Source organism: Scleropages formosus, unplaced genomic scaffold (genome assembly GCF_900964775.1).
Source record: "Scleropages formosus unplaced genomic scaffold, fSclFor1.1, whole genome shotgun sequence".
NCBI lineage: Eukaryota > Metazoa > Chordata > Actinopteri > Osteoglossiformes > Osteoglossidae > Scleropages > Scleropages formosus.
Genome location: NW_021641040.1, coordinates 480,438 through 485,294, shown reverse-complemented (window position 1 = coordinate 485,294; position 4,857 = coordinate 480,438). Strand labels below are relative to the sequence as shown.

The following is a 4,857-nucleotide window of genomic DNA, read 5'->3' as shown; positions in this document are numbered from 1 at the left end:
TGGGTCATTTCTTTAGCAGCCGTGCCTATTGATGGGCCTGTGACTCATTCTGGCACCAGTGGCCATTTGTCATGCGATGGGGTTTCTTGTGCCTTGTCCAGTGAGGGCCTCAAAACTTCAAATAAAAGTGCTAAGTGCAGCCAAAGCATACAAACCGTTATAAGGCCACGGCGTTTAACTAGACTAAGCGATAGGAGCGCTTGCACCAGAAACCTCAAATATGTTGAAACAGACATTCTCAGCTTGCCAGTAAGGCAAAACTGATATAAAATGCTGTCTGTTAAATATTCGTTCACTGACGAGCGAAGCTGTTCCAGTAAACGACAATATTAAGTTACAAATCTGATCTATTCTTTCTTACAGAAACCTGGCTCGGCGGGTCTGCTGCGATTCTGCTAACAGAAGCCGTTCCGGACAGATATGATTATTTCCAGAAATCTCGTTCTGTGCGTCGCGAAAGTGGAGTTGGCGCACTTTGCAATAATAGATTACAAACAACACTGAGAAATCGTGCACTACATACTGTTTTGCACTACATACTGTTTTGATTTACTTATTTAAACATACTTATTTACTATTCCTCCAACTGTATATATAATTGTACATATTTTTATCTTGTATTTTTCTACTTGTTTTTATATTTTTTATATTGCAAGTATTTTCAGACTTGTATTCTGCTGCTGTAACATAATAATTTCCCTTGTGGGATCAATAAAGTATATCTATCTAATTTCACCTCGTTTGAAGTTCTAGAGCTAGATTTCAAGTCAAAACCCAATATACCTATGTTCCCTTTTCTACCGTCCACCTGGACCGCACTCCTCTTCTCTCGAGGAACTCAGTAATTTTATTACCGATTCAGTCATTACTCATGACAAAATTATCTTGATGGGCGATTTCGATGTTCATGTAGACACATCATCGGATACTCACGCTAACAGTTTTAAGTCTCTCTTAAACTCCGTCGGTTTTACTCAAGTTGTTAACGGTCCCGCTCGTTCCCGTAACTATACGCTCGATCTCGTCATAACCTACGACATACATGTTCATCATGTTAATGTTATTCCTTTAAGCAAGACTACTTCTGATCAGCAGTGGTGCAGTGGGTTGGACCGCAGTCCTGCTTTTTGGTGGGTCTGGGGTTCGAGTCCTGCTTGGGGTGCCTTACAATGGACTGGTGTCCTGTCCTGGGTGTGTCCCTTCCTCCCTGTGTTGCCGGGTAGGCTCCGGTTCCCCGCAACCCCATATGGGACAAGCGGTTCTGAAAATGTGTGTGTACTTCTGATCATTTCCTATTAACCTTTGATCTGCTGGTGCTGTCCGACCACAGTAAGACCGAAACCATGCAGCATATTGATGAAAACACTACTGTTAAAATTGTTGATTACATTAGAAGCTAAGATTCTGGAATGAGCAAAGATATTGATTGAATGGCTTTCGGCTTTGATTTAGTGGTAAAATTCGCCCAAGGCTCTGCAGCCCCACCAAAAGCTAAACTTATTCCCACTGTAAGAAACTCACCGTGGTGCAACAAATCAACTCGTGCAATAAAGTTAGAATGTCGTAAAATAGAGCGTAGATGGTGCTCAACTAAACTAAACGTTTGTTACGTAGCCTGGTCCGATTGTCTAAAAAAAGAAATTAATAAGTGAAAAAAAAGCACTTTTTCACGCCAGATCCGAATACTACGCAAAGTTAATTGATGAAAATCGGAAGAACTCTCGCTTCCTGTTTAATGCCATTGCTTACTTAACTGGTGAACACAACGTTAATAAACGGTGCATTCTGCAACCATTACAAATGATGAATTTATGTTGTTTTTCAATAAGAAATTAGAGAATATCCACGAATCCATAGTGCCCTCTAGTTCGCTCTTAGCCAGCATAAGCTCTTATGGGGATGATAACATTAGTTGTCCGTACCGTCTCGGTAGCTTCGACGTAATAACTGTTGAGGAAACTACCGTGCTAGTTTGCTCTGTGAAAGGTGCTACCTGTCCTTTAGACCCAGTCCCCACTAAATTACGGAGCCGCAGTTTCCGTGCTCGCAGGACCTATTGCTAACATTGTGAATGCGTCATTACTAAATGGCTGTGTTCCAAAAGCTTTTAAAATGGCCGTCATTAGACCCCCACTAAAGAAATGGATTGTAATAACGATCTGGACTGTAATAACCCATGTAATTATAGCCCCATCTCCAATCTACCGTTTTTATCCAAAATTCTGGAAAAGGTCGTGGCTTCCCAAATTGTAAACTCACCATCTTAATCACCATAATTAATCTGAAAAATTTCAGTCTGGTTTCCACACTGGTCACAGCACTGAAATGGTGCTCACACATGTTGTCAGTGATATTCTCATGTCTTCTGATGCTGGTCAGATCTTTATTCTTGTGTTGCCGGACTTGAGTGCCGCAGACCATGGCATCCTACTGAGTAGACTTGAAAACCCGGTTGGCCTAGGCTGCAGCAGCAGGAGTCGCTGGACGTGATCGTAGTGGTCCGGCTCGCAGAGCGCCGGGCCCTGGTGGAAGCCCTGGTCACCCTCGTGGACCGCCCGATCCATATCCTTATCCATAACCCTAACCCTATCCGAATCACTTTCCCAGAACAAACAGTCACTTTGCGGCTATCCCTGTCCCTGTCACTGTTTTCACCCCAACCTCAAACCCGAAACCTGTCCCTATCCTTGTGCCTATCCCTAACCCTCACCCTAACTATAAACCTAACTCTACACCTATCCCTATCCCTTTCCTCTACCCAAACCCTAAGCCCATCCTTATTCCAATTCCCACTCCTATCCTTATCACCATATCAGAGTCCAGTTCCCTGGTGGAAGTCACTGAGGTAGTTGGAAAGCTCCACAGTGGCAAAGCACTGGGGTGGGGCGGACAAGATTTTCCTGGAACTGCTTAGGGCCCTGGATGTTGTGGGGCCTGTCATGGCTGACACGCCTGTGCAATGTTGCACGGACCTCGGGGATGGTGCCTTTGGATTGGCAAACTGGGCTGGCGGTCGCCGTCTCTCAGAAAGGGGAGGGGAGAGCGTGTTCCGGCTATCGGGGTATCACATTTCTCAGCCTCCTGGGGAAAATCCATGCCAGGGTGCTGGAAAGGAGGCTCCGGCCGACAGCTGAACCTCACATTGGAGAGGAGCAATGCGGTCTCCATTCGGGCCGTGGAGCAGCGGACCAGCTTTTTACCCTCTCGCCGATAACTGAGGGGGCACGGGAGTTCGCTAATCCAGTCTACACGTGTTCCGTGGACTTGGAGGAGGCGTACAGCCGCGTTCGCTGAGAAATTCCGCAGGAGGCAGTTCGGGAGTACGGGGTGCCGGGGCCACTGCTGCGGGACAATCGGCCTCCGCAACACAACGAGCGAGAGCCGCGTCCGCACACTCGGCATCAAGTCAAGCCCGTTCAGCGTGGCTGTTGGACTCCGCCAAGCTTGCGCCTTGCCCCCCGCACCCGCTTGTGGTCTTCATGGGCAGCACATCAAGGCGCGGCCAAGGTCAGGAGGAGGGCATTCTACGTGAGGGCCGGAAGGTGCTCTGGTACCAAGTATACTTATGAGCATCCTTGTGTTCGAACATGGTGTTTGTTATGGACGAGCCACGACCAGCACAGAAGTCCAATAACATTTCACCATTCGGGTTCAGATTGGGCAAGCCGTTCTTCCCAATCACCTTCCCCCGCCAGATTTTCCAGTCATTGCCAATGTGAGCGTTGAAGTCCCCCAGCAGGACTATGGAGTCTGTAGGTGGGGCCCTGTCCAGAACCCCACCCACCTTCTCCAAGAAGGCTGAATACTCTGAACTGCTGTTTGGTGCATAAGTGCAGACACAACAGTCAAAGTCTTCCTCTCTGCAACCTTAAGTCGCATTGAGGCAACCCTCTCGCCCACCGGGGCAAACTCCAATTGTATGGCAGCCAGCCGGGGGCTTGTGAGTATCCCCACACCTGCCCGGCACCTCTCACCTCATGCAACTCCTGAGTAGGAGAGGGACCACCCCTTATCGAGGAGTTTGGTTCCAGAGCCAACACTCTGAGTGGAGGTGAGCCCAACTATATCTAGTTGGTATTTCTCAACCTCCCGCACCAGTTCCGGCTCCTTCCCCCGAAGCGAGGTGACATTCCACGTACCAAGAGCCACTTTCCGTCGCGAGGGGCTACGACACCATGCGCCACCCCGCCCCCTCCCTCCCTCCGCCAGGTATACATTGCACCGGACCCCCACGCTGGACCTTGCAGGTGGTGGGCCCACATGGCCCCCCCACGATGCCTCTTCGGGCTGAGTCCGGCCGGGGTACGTGGGCTGCCCGCCCACCAGGCGCTCGCCTAGGAACACTACCCCCAGGCCTGGCTCCAGGGGTAGGTACCGGTGACGCTATTCCGGGCAGGGTAAACAATCTCGTGTTTACTTTTTCCATGGAGGTTTTTGGATCGTGTTAGTCTGGATCTTCACTCCAGACCTGTTCGCCTTGGGAGACCCTACCAGAAGCATAGTGCTTCTGACGATGTAAGTCTGGAGACCCCTAGATCACGTAAGCCCTTCCACCACGCCAAGGCCCAGTTATCCTAAGGGTCTGGATAGCTCAGTTAGTAGAGTATCAGACTTTTAATCTGAGGGTCCAGGGTTCAAGTCCTTGTCCAGACAAAATGTTTACTGCTGATCTGATGCTTTCTAAGGTCTGTAGGTGGTAGTGTGACCTTTAAGTAACAATGTAAGTTCTAATGTGTAAGGAGTGACTGTGCACTCAACAGCGGTGAGGAGTTCTTTTTTTTAATCAAAATTTTGTTATTGATTAACTTACTTATTTTTATTTTATTTTTCCCTCTGTTTTGTTTCGCACCTGAGGAA

The 4,857-nt window shown here is 48.3% G+C and overlaps 1 non-coding gene across 1 annotated transcript; it reads left to right on the top strand.

Annotated features, from left to right (window-relative positions):
- The first annotated feature begins 4,580 nt into the window (after positions 1–4,580).
- On the top strand, positions 4,581–4,653 carry trnak-uuu (transfer RNA lysine (anticodon UUU)). Its single transcript has one exon. It is a non-coding gene; the product is annotated as a tRNA-Lys (tRNA).
- The last annotated feature ends 204 nt before the right edge of the window (positions 4,654–4,857 follow it).